At 39.9% G+C, this 16,669-nt stretch overlaps 1 protein-coding gene across 6 annotated transcripts in view; it reads right to left on the bottom strand.

Moving 5' to 3' along the window:
- The window catches only part of LOC128694641 (diacylglycerol kinase zeta), an 881,430-nt gene that overhangs the window by 363,832 nt on the left and 500,929 nt on the right, over window positions 1-16,669 (bottom strand). Inside the window, exon 1 of one of the 6 annotated variants that reach the window (XR_011393406.1) lies at window positions 4,852-5,736. The exons of 4 other annotated variants lie outside the window; for them this stretch is intronic. The gene's annotated coding sequence lies outside the window, so the exon portion shown is untranslated. Of the gene's footprint in view, window positions 1-4,851; window positions 5,737-16,669 lie in introns of those variants that run through there. One more of the 6 variants, XR_011393409.1, reaches the window with a different exon arrangement.

Genomic DNA, 16,669 nt, shown 5'->3' with positions numbered 1-16,669 from the left:
TTCTCCCTAGTTATACTTCACCAGCAGTACCATGAACCTTCTCCCTAGTTATATTTCACCAGTAGTACCGCGAACCTTTCCCCTAGTTATACTTCACCAGTAGTACCATGAACCTTTCCCTAGTTATACTTCACCAGTAGTACAATGAACCTTCTCCCTAGTTATACTTCACTAGTACCATGAACCTTCTCCCTAGTTATACTTCACCAGTAGTACCTTGAACCTTCTCCCTAGTTATACTTCACCAGTACCACAAACCTTTCCCCTAGTTATACTTCACCAGTAGTACCATGAACCTTTCCCTAGTTATACTTCACCAGTAGTACAATGAACCTTCTCCCTAGTTATACTTCACTAGTACCATGAACCTTCTCCCTAGTTATACTTCACCAGTAGTACCTTGAACCTTCTCCCTAGTTATACTTCACCAGTACCACAAACCTTTCCCCTAGTTATACTTCACCAGTAGTACCATGAACCTTTCCCTAGTTATACTTCACCAGTAGTACAATGAACCTTCTCCCTAGTTATACTTCACTAGTACCATGAACCTTCTCCCTAGTTATACTTCACCAGTAGTACCTTGAACCTTCTCCCTAGTTATACTTCACCAGTACCACAAACCTTTCCCCTAGTTATACTTCACCAGTAGTACCACGAACCTTTCCCCTAGTTATACTTCACCAGTAGTACCATGAACCTTCTCCCTAGTTATACTTCACCAGTAGTACCATGAACCTTCTCCCTAGTTATACTTCACCAGTAGTACCATGAAACTTCTCCCTAGTTATACTTCACCAGTAGTACCATGAACCTTCTCCCTAGTTATACTTCAGTAGTACCATGAACCTTCTCCCTAGTTATACTTCACCAGTAGTACCATGAACCTTCTCCCTAGTTATACTTCACCAGTAGTACCATGAACCTTCTCCCTAGTTATACTTCACCAGTAGTACCATGAACCTTTCCCCTAGTTATACTTCACCAGTAGTACCAAGAACCTTCTCCCTAGTTATACTTCACCAGTAGTACCATGAACCTTCTCCCTAGTTATACTTCACCACTAGTACCATGAACCTTCTCCCTAGTTATACTTCAGTAGTACCATGAACTTTCTCCCTAGTTATACTTCACCAGTAGTACCATGAACCTTTCCCCTAGTTATACTTCACCAGTAGTACCATGAACCTTCTCTCTAGTTATACTTCACCAGTAGTACCATGAACCTTCTCCCTAGTTATACTTCACCAGTAGTACCATGAACCTTCTCCCTAGTTATACTTCAGTAGTACCATGAACCTTCTCCCTAGTTATACTTCACCAGTAGTACCATGAACCTTCTCCCTAGTTATACTTCACAAGTAGTACCATGAACCTTCCCCCTAGTTATACTTCACAAGTAGTACCATGAACCTTCCCCCCAGTTACACTTCACCAGTAGCACCACGAACCTTCCCCCTAGTTATACTTCACCAGTAGTACCATGAACCTCCCCCCCTATACTTCACCAGTAGCACCACGAACCTTCCCCCAGTTATACTTCACCAGTAGTACTATGAACCTCCCCCCCCCCAGTTATACTTCACAAGTGTTGATAATTTAAAGTCGATGGGATGAGGCACTCTAAAGTTATAAACGAAAACCACGAAAAAAAATAAAAATGTTACCTATGTAAAGACACCTCTTCGGGGCTACCTAATTAACATCTAAATGATCCCATCATTGGATCAAAAGCATAATAATATAAGAGCAACATATTTCCGTCAGTGTGTGTTTACTCACCGAATTGTGTTTAAGGGGGTCGAGTTCCAACTCCTACCTCAGTCTATACTTCGATTGGTCGGACTTACTGGCTCCTAACCTTTATCATACCTGTTTTGGGATTGTTATATTCAATGGGAGGGGAAGGGGAATCATTGCTAAACCCGCACGGGTCATACAGTGCCTGGGGGGTATAAAAGGCATTCAGGCTCGATTCGAAAAATTGTGTAACATTGAAAATGGGTTGGACATATAGTTTTGTTAGTGGGTTTGGGTTTGAGAAGGACCTGCCTAGCAGGTCTGAGTAGGCCTGCTGCAGTGTTCCTCATGCTCTTATGTAGCACGGATCCAATTCCTTACATCAAGCATCAAGGATCCACCCTTGAGGGGACACGAAAGACCAGCAACAGGGCACCTAAGATTAAGACACATGAGCAACAACTGGGTGTCTTTACTGTTGAAACGTTTCGCCTACACAGTAGGCTTCTTCAGTCAAATACAAAAGGGGCAGTAGTAACGAAATAAAGATAATGCAATCAGTTCATCAACCTTGGAGAAAAAGTATTTGAGGTGATCAGTCCCTCAGTCTGGAGAAGAGTTCATCTCCATGGAGCATACATCCGTTAATGGTTACAGAATCATCTCTGTGGTTCTGTCTCAGACGAGGTCTCATAACCTGGAAAGTAGCTACTACAGGATTACCAAGTATGAAGAAAATGGGTTTGAAAACCGACAAGTTGAAGAGTGAGTATGAGATACTCCAGGCTGGTCACCTCATACCCCTCATCTTCTGTTATTCTTTGTATTGGACTGAAAAAGCCACTAGCTGTCGAAACGTTTCCTCAATAAAGATTCCTCAATAAATATTCCACAAGTGTCTCATTCTTCAACAAGTATGAAGGAACACGGGAAAATAAATTAAGCGTATAGTGAACATAGGTATAATTCTGTAAGGTGACTTGCCATATTACATGTTTAAGAGGCAGCAAGAAAACACCAACAATCATGCCTGAGCTCATAGCATTAATTACAAAAGGTTTCTGTTTCACACTAATTTGACAGGACGGCAGACCCTGCCTGGGTGGTTGCTGTCAACCAACCTACTACCATTCGACTGTGCCCGTTGTCAAGTGTTATGCATAACATTAAGTGAACATTAGTAAAGCTTGAGTGTAATTAAACCTCTTTAGTGAATATATAAGGTAGGTAAAATTGCTTACAGTGCATGCCCCGTGAGTGCAGTTGGCGTGAGTGCCTCTTGCTCTATTATAGCAGTTTACGTCCATTAATACGCATTCTTCTCTCTAATTAGTAGCCACTGCTAATAACAATACTGGCACACACAAATTATCTTGCCTTCACATAATGTTTACGACCTATTTATTTTTTATTACATTTATAATCTCACCTCGAAATTACCAAAACATTATTGTCTAATCCAGAGATTTTTCACAGTAAATTAAGCAAGAACGTTTAATTGGCAGTCGAATACTAACTTTATAAACTTCAAGTTAAATACGTGACTGATATAACCTTATATAGCAGTCATGATAACTCACAAAGTAACCACTACAGTAACTTTGTTAAGCAGTTACTATAATAACTTCACAAAGCAGTTAGTAAAATAGCTTTATACAGTAGTCCCTAAAATTGTTTCATGGTCAACACAATAACTTTATAATCACTACACTAATTTCATAGTCACTACAATAGCTTCACCTCATCACTACAATAATTTCATCAAGTATTCATAACAATACCCTTGCAGTCACTAACAACTTCATTATAAAAAGCTTCATTTGAGAAGTTTGCGCAGAATTTTTCAAGTGTGCCGTTTCACTTCACTTAACTGAGGATGTACTGATACACACACACACACACACACACACACACACACACACACACACACACACACACACACACACACACACACACACATACATACACACAGACACATACATACATACATACACACACACACACACACACAAATCATGACACTATTTCAACCTTTGCAGACGATGCTAGCATTAGCCATCTTAAAACTGTACAACTACCAATACCAAGCTGCTGCCAACCTGACTAATTTCCTGTTATATTTCAAGGTTCATATTCACAATATAAATGCAATAATCGCGGATAAGCGATGAAAGATGCACAACTACCACAAAGTGGAGTTGAATGGTAGCCCCCGTGGTTGTTTTCCACAATATAAATATAATTACTGTCCATTAGTCGCATCCAAACCATGTCCATAACTGATTCCAAGTCATCATCTATACAGTAAGTCACAGTACTTTTTTCGAATGAGAAAATTTCCCTGAAATTTGACAAGTAATGTAACCTAGCGTCTATCACCTGATATGCGTAAATTGCAAGAAGTGCCATACCCATAAAGATTTATATAACATTACTGTGATGTATAAAGTATATAGTAAGTTTTCGGATGTAGCATATATTTTTTTTGTGCGAGTTAAGCCAGTGTTACTGTGTTAAGTGTCAGCATAACGTGGGCTGAGCTGGGGTGTTGACGTCGGGGTACTTGCTGTTGGAACCAATATCTTAACTGATCAGGCCATCAAATAGGAGTCACGGTCCATCAACAGGTACTCAATACTTAGATAGGTCGGCCTAGGCCACCAGTTACAGGAGCTATACAGTATACCACAAGTTAAACATCACAATGGGAGCTATATATACCTCCACGAAAGTTACTGAACGCTACGAGTTATATTATTATTATTATTATTAATTATGATATATATAGAGGGAACCACTAAATACGTAGGGATCTTGCAGCGTCTAAGAATATGGGAGGAAATCCAAGGGGTAAAATAATCACAACAATATCTCTTTAAAAATACAAGCATTCTCTATCGCTCTGATCGCTAATACAACGCTACGCAAGTTATACAACTCTATAAGAAATTATACAGCTATGAGTTACACAAGGCTACAGTTCTTCAACGTCACAGGAGCTGCTGAATCCCTCAGGATCTCTTCAAAACTACGAAAACTGTCTACGCTATGGGAGTTGCACAACGATACTGGGGCGTTACAACACTTCTGTAACAGAATTGTGGCACTCACATCGACATTATTGCGGTGTTTTAGGAACGACAACACGAAAACAGCAGTAGCCTTGGTTGTTAGTGTATTCTTGCTCTCGTAAATTATATCTTCCGTAAACGGTTAATACCTTCTTCCTGAATGACAATACTCACGTATATTCACTGTTTATAACTATCAAAAAGGTCAAAACCTCGTCACCCGAAGCAGGGGAACGACTGTTAGGCTGCGGGAGGCGAAACTCGCTCCAAAACCGAAAATTTAAAAGTTATTTCGGCCTAGGAGACGCCCAAGAGTTCCGACCTCACTTCGCGCCTTTTGCAAATGGCGGGTCAGTATCAGCTCGGAGCTCTGAAGGGAATCCAGTCGACGCCTGAAGGTGTAGCTGTGGCTACCATCACAGTCCCGTGGTAAGCCACACTCGCCCTTGTGTCTGGGAGTCACAGGGACGACCACACTGGGAAGCCTTACTCTGATTACAGGATTGTCTGCCAACGTCACAAACAACATCAGAGGTTCAGTACACCCAATCTCGCGTCATTTTTAATACCACTTTCTCGCAGTTCATTCAGAAGTCTAAGCTAACAATGACTCCAGGTAGACGTTATCCAGCAATAAGGCTGGCAGCATGAGAGTCCTAGAGCATAAAGGAAATGAATAATAATATCAAAGGGCTCTGAGGGTGGTGGCGTTGGCGCGGAGTGGCATGAAGACCTGACCGTGTCGGGCCATATATGCAGGTGGTAGGTCACCTTGGACCTTCCCATGCTCACCTACAAGACAACGATGAGCTACACACAAACTGCCACTGTTATACCTTGCTCCGCGTAAATGCTGCAGAGACACTGGCTAGGCTGACCGTCAGAACCAGACGGAGAGGGTCGGTGGGTCTGACCCTAGCCACTGCTGTATATAAGAAATTGCTTAACTATTAGCAGTGTTTGGTGAAGAATAAGAAGGCACAATACCGTGACTTGAATACACAAATAACCCGCATACTGGAGAAAAAATTTTTTTGACGACGTTTCGGTCTGACATGGATCATTAATCAATCACACAGGAACACGAAAGTAGGGAGCCAGTATACATACAAAAGGAGGGCGGGGACGGGAGAGGAGGAAGATTAACAAAATGAAGGTAGTGGTAATGGAAGTGGTGGTAGTATTAGTAGTAGGTAGGAGTAATGACACACGAGTTAGAGAGCAGAGAGTAGCGAGGCAATAGTAGTAAAGAAGTGTATGAAGTCTAAGGACAAGAAAAAGAAGCACTGTAGGAGAGTTAGTGGTCCCCGAGGGTAAGACCAAAAACACAGGAAGGACAGAACTCACCTAGGAAGAAAAAACGGCAAAGGAGATAAAGATCAGGTCAAGTCACGAGTGTTCTGAAGTGAGGAGCATTTGACAATGTAATGAGAAAGGAAGGCGTCTACAGAGGCAAAGCTGATGTATTAGGAAAGTTGTGTATAATGGATGCTTCTACAAGACGGTGTCTGTGAAGGCTAGAAGAAGGGTAAACAGTTTTGGCTGAGGACCAGTCAATAGGATGACACATCTGTGTTTAGACTTGCCGAAAGTGACGTTTCTCCAACGTATTGGAGAGGACAAGAGGAGCAGGAAATGGAGTAGATTCCAGAAATATCAGTAGCAGGAGAGGTACAAACTAGATTGCTACGAAGGGTGTCAGTTTGGCGAAAAATAAGTTTGATGTCTAGAGAACGTTGGGAGCTATTGAAATTTGAGAGACTGGAAATAAAGGGAAGGCAAATAACGGGAGATTTCACAGGAGTAAAAAGTTTAGGAGAGAAGTAAGTCCGTTTAACATGTGAAAAGGCAAAGTTTATGAAATCGGAAGACGAGAAAACAAACTGCGAAGAGTGGAAATTCAGAGGGCACGGAGAAAGAAAGAAATAAGATCACTTTTTTTCGTGTGTCTAAGAAAATCAAAATGGTAGAACAGTAAAATAAAAAAAAAAAAAGATTGCCTAACATCAACTCGCTCGCTCAAAGTAGACCAAAACAATGTAATAATATTTATAATGTATGTTACAAGAGTACTTTCCTATGTCTACCTGACCTGCACATCTCGTACTCCTTAGCACAAGCTCCCGTCCCCAGCAGCTCTCACTAACCTCTGAGTTCAACTTTTTCCTGTGAATTAATCGTAATAATAATAATAATAATAATAATATTATTATTATAAAAAAGAAGCGCTAAACCTACGATGGTCATAACGCAATAATAATAATAATAATAATAATAATAATAATAATAATAATAATAATAATAATAATAATAATAATAGCAAAAAACAGAAGATATATGGTAAACTAGCTGGAATACTGAAGGAGAGAGAGGTGTGACACATCAGTAATTCTCTAAAAATAAAAATTTTAAAAAGGTGACTTTGGTATTTATAATTGAAAATCACATGAGATGTGAACATTCCGATAATGTAGCTACTACCAACAGCCTGACTGTTGTTAGGTAAAAGGACACAAGTGCAACTAATGCGACATTTTATTGCGGCAACGTTGAGCTCTGTCAAACCTTTAAGTTATGAATTCGGTATTATTACAGCCTGACTGATCAAAACGTTAACAGGGAAGCCTCGTGTGGGACTGAAACTGTCTTCAGGTAAACGAAAAATGTGGACACAAGCGTTATCTATTTGACGCGGTATTTATATAAGTCATTAAAGTTGATACTAAAACCTTCACAAAATCGAAAGTGTCTACAGCCTTTTGACTGAAATATACGAAAACTCGTAATAAATTAGGGAATAATTTCCATGTTACATGCTCACTCACCTGACTGTAATGTCAAGGTGTTGGATCAAATGGCGGAAATGAGCACCACGCATGAAGTAACTGATATTAATTTGTCGTTATGCAGGCGCAGCGGCAAGGTGCTAGCTAGTAATGTTCAAGAAAGTTGGTACATGTATAGTTCCAAGTGTCAGTGGCTCAAGAGTCTGCTTGGTGTGTCATGAATGTGGCTTTAACAATGTCCTTGTACCCACGAAGACTATTCTCATACCACCGCTCTATTGGCATTCTTATTCTTCTTATTATTATTATTGGTTTCATGGGGAAGTACTGAAGCCTTAGGGATCAGACAATGCCTAATTCTTTGAATCACGAGTATTTAATAGTCATCTGGTTCCCCCCTCTTATCAAGTACACCTCTGCAGTGTCATCGACTGAGCCCCTGACAAGCAGAATGCTTACCACAAGGAGACTTTCTTCCAAAAAAAATTTGACTAGTTGACCAGATAACCTTCGCCACACTCTAGGCTACACTGCCTTGATCAAACACCTTCATTGGTACCCGCAGTCTACAGTTCTACATTCATACACTTAGATTAAATTTCTACGTCCATCAATTTACTAAGAAAAAACAATCTTTAAGTTGACTTTTTCAAAATAATGAGCAAGTAGACAGGTTCAAAATAATGAACATACAGACAGGTTCAAAATAACGAACATACAGACAGGTTTAAGATAATGAGTATGTACTAGACTTACTAAAGAGAATGATAATGATGATACTCAGGAGAATGATCAAGCTGACATGCCCACCAAAATAACCTAGTGGACCTACAAATACGAAGGTAAGATTGAACTAATATTGCCAGCAAGATGGAGGAAAAATGCCGAGAAAGAAATCAAGAGGGAAAAAATGAACAAGAGTTGGTGGAAAATTTTGTGATAGGCGATGGAAAATGGAAAGAAAATTGGCGAAAGATCGGAAAAAATTACAAATCAAAGTATATTTTTTTCAGTATATATATATATATATATATATATATATATATATATATATATATATATATATATATAAATAGTAATACATATATATATATATAATATATAATATATATATATATATATATATATATATATATATATATATATATATATATATATATATATATATATATATATATATATATATATATAAATAGTAATACATATATATATAATATATATATATATATATATAAATAGTAATACATATATATATATATAATATATATATATATATATATATATATATATATATATATATATATATATATATATATATATATATATATATATATATATTTGTAGGTAGTAGGTTGATAGACAACAACCGCCCAGGGAGGTACTACCGTCCTGCCAAGTGAGTGTAAAACCAAAGCCTGTAATTGTTTTACATGATGGTAGGATTGCTGGTGTCTTTTGTCTGTCTCATAAATATGCAAAATTACAGGTATGTCTTGCCACTTCTATTTACACTTAGGTCACACTACACATACGTGTACAAGCATATATATACACACCCCTCTGGGTTTTCTTCTATTTTCTTTCTAATTCTTGTTCTTGTTTATTTCCTCTTATCTCCATGGGGAAGTGCAACAGAATTCTTCCTCTGTAAGCCATGCGTGTCGTAAGAGGCGACTAAAATGCCGGGAGCAAGGGGCTAGTAACCCCTTCTCCTGTATATATTACTAAATATAAAAGGAGAAACTTTAGTTTTTTCTTTTGGGCCACCCTATCTCGGTGGGATATGGCTGGTATGTTGAAAGAAATATTATATATATATATATATATATATATATATATATATATATATATATATATATATATATATATATATATATATATATATATATATATGGTAATCAACTGGGTTCGTGGACAGCATAGTTTCATTAACAGTGACAACAATTCGAGAAACATCTTGTATTATCATCAGATCTACAGAAACTGAAGCTTACGACTCTGGAAGAGAAGAGGTCAAGGAAAAAGAGATATGATTACGACATATATGATACTCAGAAAATTAATTAGGCTGATAAGAGTGACTTTTTCCAAAGCGAGGACCAGGAGCACAGAATATATTTAAAAAACACAGATAAACCACAGGGATGTCGGGAAGTACTTTTCCTATTTAGGGAAGTAGGAAAGTGGAATGAACTAGATGTAAGATGTAAAAGTGTTGGAGGTGACCTCCATAGTTCAAGAGTCGAGATGATAGGGTTGAAGAAGCACACACATACACACACACACACACACACACACACACACACACGAACCATACATAGCTTTAAGACGAGGTATGACAAAGCTCAGGAGGCAGAGAGAGAGAGAGGACCTAGTAGCGATCAGTGCAACCACAATTAGGTGAGTACACACACACACACACACAGTATGGAAGCCGCACCTGATCAAGCATGTCAAGAAACTGGGGAAAGAGCAGAGGTTTGTAATAAAACTGGTCCCAGAGTTATGGGGTATGAACTATGAGAAAAGGTTAAGGGAACTCAACCTAATGACATTAGAGGCTAGGATGAAGAGTGAGGAGAGGAATTCATAGGGTGGACAGGTTAAAGAGATAAGATCGAGAGGTAGGAAACAGAAACACGAGACCACAGCTGGCAGGTGAAAAAAAGATGGGTCACAGGGATGTTATGAATTATTTCGTTCATCCATAGAGTGGTCAGGAAGTGGAACGATCGGGAGTGTGAAGTGGTACAGGCAGAATCCATACACAGCTTTAAGAAGAGGCTCTCGAAGCCAGTAGCGTACACAGTAAAGGCAAGCGAACAGACAGGTCCAGGAGCTGAGACTCGACCCATGCAACCACATATAGATGAATTCACAAAAATATACACACACACATACAGTGCCAACTAGGTGCCAAGAGCAGAGTCAACAGATCGCAAAAAGCAGTCAACAGTGTAGCAGCAGCAGAGTCAACAGAGCGCAAACAATACAATCAACAGTAAATGAATTTTACAACCAATACATTCGTCCAGTAACACAAAATACATAAAACCTCTATATAAACGTAATTAAACCATTTGCGAGCCAACTCATGCAGAAACTAAAACTTTCTAGTACAAATAAAGACGCAGGTGGCCCAGAAAACCCTTTCCTTCGTCTAAAAGTTTATCAAACTTTATTAATGACTAACAAACGAAATCGAAAATAAAAGTTTCGGTTCGACGTGAACCATAATTATGTCAACAGTGATAACAGTTGAATGTTAGCTGTAAAATATTCTAGCCAAGGTTCTATAAAACATTTAAAACTTAGTAAATTACATCAACACTTTAACTTAGCAAAAAATCATAGATTTACCTTTATACACCAATTCGCTGTAAAATCTTAAAAACAAGAGATTTACCCGTAAAACTCAAGCCATGAACATTGCCCCAGATGTCAATACAGATGCCAAAAACCGTTCATTTAATCCCTGACCTGCAGCCAAAGCTCATATTTCGCGCCCAACATGCCACACCACTAATGAAACATTTGTAACAGTAAGGCATGGAGCCCGGGTGAAGCCGTTCCAGGTTTGAATCCACTCACCTTTGCGCCACGGCAACACCAACTCCCTCCGCCAATTACTCCATCGATCCGTACCTGGCGGGGAGAAATAAAAATTATTTTTCCTTCATCTGTGGTGCCATTGTTAAAGTGAAGAAGGGAGAAAGAAATGTAAGTGGAAAGAAAATAAAGGAAGGGGAGTGTGACTGCGTATTTACCTACTGATAAGTAATTATCAGTAGGTAAATACGCAATCACACTCAACTGTTTGTAGTTGCAGAGGTAAAATCTCAGCTCCTGGCCCTTTCAACTTGCCGTTTTCCAGATTTACTTCCTTCTAGCCTTGAGGCTCCTTATACCTTTTCTTAAAGCAATGAATGAACGTTTCCTTCACTAATTCCTCGTTTAGAACATTGCCTTATTCCTGTTCAAAATTTTTCTGTTATGAATGTTATTATTCATAAAAATGCAATACCAGTATGGGTCATTTATATTTCTACACTTTCATTATTTTTTATTTATTCAAGTAATATTTGTGTTAATCTGATGTTTAAAAGAAACATGATAAAAATGATGCAGTGCAAGATGGTAAACACACTTTGTTTCAGAGAGAAAAACTGACACCGGGAAAAATATGAAATGCAACTAAAGTGTAGTCCCTTTTATGATTAACCCAATTAATTCACTTTCACCCAGTAAAATATATATATATATATATATATATATATATATATATATATATATATATATATATATATATATATATATATATATATATAATGTATGTATGTATGCATGTATGTATGTATGTATGTATGTATGTGTGTGTGTGTGTGTGTGTGTGTGTGTGTGTACTCACCTATTTGTGGTTGCAGGGGTCGAGTCTTAGCTCCTGGTCCCGCCTCTTCACCGGTTGCTACTGGGCCCTCTCTCTCCCCGCTCCATGAGCTTTATCAAACCTCGTCTTAAAACTGTGTATGGTTCCTGCCTCCACTACGTCATTTTCTAGGCTATTCCACTGCCTGACAACTCTATGACTGAAGAAATACTTCCTAATATCTCTCTGACTCATTTGTGTCTTCAACTTCCAATTGTGGCCTCTTGTTTCTGTGTCCCCTCCCTGGAACATCCTGTCTTTGTCCACCTTGTCTATTCCACGCAGTATTTTATATGTCGTTATCATGTCTCCCCTGACCCTCCTGTCCTCCAGTGTCGTCAGGCAGATTTCCCTTAATCTTTCTTCATAAGACATTCCCCTTAGCTCTGGAATTAACCTTGTCGCAAACCTTTGTACTTTCTCTAGTTTCTTGACGTGCTTTATCAAGTGCGGGTTCCAAACAGGTGCTGCATACTCCAGTATGGGCCTGACATACACGGTGTACAGTGTCTTGAACGATTCCTCACTAAGGTTTCGGAATGCTGTTCTCAGGTTTGCCAGGCGCCCATATGCTGCAGCAGTTATCTGGTTGATGTGTGCTTCCGGAGACATGCTCGGTGTGTGTGTGTGTGTGTGTGTGTGTGTGTGTGTGTGTACTCACCTAGTTGACGTTGCAGGGGTCGAGTCCAAGCTCCTGGCCCCGCCTCTTCACTGGTCGCCACTAGGTCACTCTCCCTGAACCATGAGCTTTATCGTACCTCTGCTTAAAGCTATGTATGGATCCTGCCTCCACTACATCTCTTCCCAAACTATTCCACTTCCTGACTACTCTGTGGCTGAAGAAATACTTCCTAACATCCCTGTGATTCATCTGTGTCTTCAGCTTCCAACTGTGTCCCCTTGTTGCTGTATCCAGTCTCTGGAACATCCTGTCTTTGTCCACCTTGTCAATTCCTCTCAGTATTTTGTAAGTCGTTATCATATCCCCCCTATCTCTCCTGTCCTCCAGTGTCGTCAGGATGATTTCCCTTAACCTCTCCTCGTAGGACATTCCTCTTAGCTCTGGAACTAATATTGTTGCAAACCTTTGTACTTTCTCTAGTTTCTTTACGTGCTTGGCTACGTGTGGGTTCCAAACTGGTGCCGCATACTCCAATATGGACCTAACGTACACAGTGTACAGGGTCCTGAACGATTCCTTATTAAGATGTCGGAATGCTGTTCTGAGGTTTTCTAGGTGCCCATATGCTGCAGCAGTTATTTGGTTGATGTGCGCTTCAGATGTGCCTGGTGTTATACTCACCCCAAGATCTTTTTCCTTGAGTGAGGTTTGTAGTCTCTAGCCCCTAAGACTGTATTCCGTTTGCGGTCTTATTTGCCCTTCCCCAATCTTCATGACTTTGCACTTGGTGGGGTTGAACTCCAGGAGCCAATTGCTGGGCCAGGTCTGCAGCCTGTCCAGATCCCTTTGTAGTTCTGCTTGGTCTTCGATCGAATGAATTCTTCTCATCAACTTCACGTCATCTGCAAACAGGGGCACTTCGGAGTCTATTCTTTCCGTCATGTCGTTCAAATACCAGAAACAGCACTGGTCCTAGGACTGACCCCTGTGGGACCCCGCTGGTCACAAGTGCCCACTCTGACACCTCGCCACGTACCATTACTCGCTGCTGTCTTCCTGACAAGTATTCCCTGATCCATTGTAGTGCCTTCCCTGTTATCCCTGCTTGGTCCTCCAGTTTTTGCACTAATCTCTTGTGTGGAACTGTGGCAAACGTGTGTGCGCGCGTGTGTGTGTGTGTGTGTGTGTGTGTGTGTGTGTGTACTCACCTAATTGTAGCTGCAGGGGTCGAGACTCAGCTCCTCTGTGTGTGTGTGTGTGTGTGTGTGTGTGTGTGTGTGTGTGTGTGTGTGTGTGTGTCAGTGTGTGTCAGTGTGTGTCTGTGTGTGTCTGTGTGTGTCTGTGTCGTGTTGAATAGGTAAAATCGGTCAGTTAGCAAGAACTCATTTAAAATTAAGTAATTTCTAAAATTTTCTCTTTTACCTTTAAAGGTGTTTTTTTTTCATTTAAGTTAATGTAAAAATTAATAATATTGTACCAAAAGAATCTTAGAAAACTTACCTAACCTTATTATAACAAGCGTAATTTAATTTGGCACAATTCAACTAAATATATTTTAGATAAGCTTACAATAATTTAATTGACAAACACAATGAAATATATTTTTTAGTTGGGTTCAGAATGATTTTTGCGAAATTACTGCATACACAAATTTTCTCTTGCCTTATTCGACAAGAAGAGCGTTACTATTTAAGCTAAAATCGCAAGTTTTACCTATTCGGCAAGACATTATATATATATATATATATATATATATATATATATATATATATATATATATATATATATATATATATATATATATATATATATATATATATGCAAAACAACCACTGTGAAAGAATAAGAGAAATTCCAAGCGCTTTCGTGACTACTCACATTATCAAGGAACAATGAAAGTAATGCATCAAAGGAAGGCATATAAAGGGTCTAGACCACACCTCACCATCACATCCCACAACAAGCAACACCTGACGCGCGACTCATACGAAAGGGAACACTGCAGCAGGCCACAGAACAACACTTGACTGGGACAACGCTTGGCTCTGTGTAGAGCCTTCTCAAGTCATACCTTGATTAAGCTCTAAACTGTGAAAGATATCAATGAAAGTTTGTTTTACAACTTGACTTGTCTTCACACGGCAGCAATACTATATATAATATGTAAAATTTCACTATTAAGCTATACAATATTTCTAAGAAAACAATACATCTTTTACACATTTAACTGTGTCAGAGGAAAGGAATAATTATATTTGGCTTTATTCCACATTAACCATTCATTATTCTTTAGTCCGTAAGTGTATGGTTCAATAATTTTTTAACACGTAATTTGATTACATTCACAAAATATGGACTACATCCGTGTGGGTTATCCAGCGTTAATGTATAGAAGGAGGTTCTCTCCTTGGAAGAAATTTAGATAATCAAGTTGTAAGACTTGGCCATATTTCTGAATGAGACCCACGAGAAAGGTTCATGGCAATGGTAATCATAGAATGGAGCTGCCTGCATGCAGGAGACGCACACTCTGACCCCGGCTGCTCAGCCTAGTCAGGTTTTGACCCACCAGGTCTGGTCTGGGACCAGGCCGTGGGGGGCTTCGGCCCACGGAAACATACTTCGGGTATCCGGGGATCATCGTTCCCACGACCCCGTCTCAAATCTGGCCTCCTGCCCTTCTTCCTGCCTGGCTCTGGCTCGTCACACACATATGTCTACACGAGTGTGACTGAGCCGGAGGGTTCCCCCGGTACCTACAATTCAAGAATTGTTTACTAGCAACTAGCTTCCATACACAATGCTATTATATTTCATATGATGAAGGAGGGTGCAGCTGTTATGTGTTGGCCTTACCTCCTTCCCTGTTAAGAAGGGTTTTAGAACAGCAACAGTACCATAACCATCACCAATATCACCACAACGAACAAAAACACCAATACCACCACCATGAACAACAACACTAATATAACCATCAGCAGCATTAATAGTAACAGAAGAAGCAACACAAACACCATATCACCAACATGAACAGTAACACCACTACAGCAGCAGCAGCAGCAGCAGCAGCAGCAGCAGCAACAACAACAACAACAACAGTACTAAAAACCAATAGAAACACCAGTAGCAACAACAGTAGAACCAGAATTACCACTACTAAAGCTAGTAGTATCCAGTAACACCAGCAACAGTAACATCGGCAGCAACAGTGCTCACATATTACAGTCTTCCATAACGTACCCTCGAATACCAAGAAGCCTCACATGTTACTCAACCTTTACTACTGCTGTCTGGCTGCCTCACCGCCGCCACCGCCGCAGCAGAAGTAAAAAATGTCAAGGATGTCAGAAGACAGGATCTGTGAGATCACGACTATAGGGTCACTCCAATCTTGGACGAACTCTAGCACGCCGACCACCGCCCGGAACAGGCTGTTCCGGGCGAGGGAAACAAGTACATGAGGGCACAAATGAAGTTAAAAACAGACAAGTCACAGGGATGTCAGGATGTCAGAGTATTTAAGAATGACCTGGACAATAACGTGGGAGAAGCAGGATCTATATACAGTTTAAAGAATAGGTATGACAGGGCTCACGAAGCCAGAAGAGAGTGATCTCAACAGCGGCTAGTTTAAGTATCAGAGCCAGGAGCTGAGACTCGACCTCTGCAACCACACACGATAAAGTTATTGGAGCAGGGAGAAAGTGGACCTAGTAATGACCAGCGAAGAGGCGGGGCCAGGAGCTACGAATCGACTCGTGAAACCACAAATAGGTGAGCAAACACACACACACACACACACACACACACACACACACACACACACACATAAATAAAACAGTGACAGTCAAAACCTTTCATTTCCTTCTTGCTTGCCCAAGGTGGCCGAGTGTTTGAACGTACAACACGCAACACGCTCCTGGTATAGGCTGCTTCTTCCCTGCTATTTCCTATTTTTTTGTTTACTGGTTTAATGTCGAAGTGTGCGTGAGTTTCCTGCCTTACTTGCTTGTTTACCTGCTGT

This window comes from Cherax quadricarinatus, chromosome 51, assembly GCF_038502225.1.
Source record: "Cherax quadricarinatus isolate ZL_2023a chromosome 51, ASM3850222v1, whole genome shotgun sequence".
Lineage (NCBI taxonomy): Eukaryota > Metazoa > Arthropoda > Malacostraca > Decapoda > Parastacidae > Cherax > Cherax quadricarinatus.
This window is presented reverse-complemented; position numbering and strand designations above follow the sequence as displayed.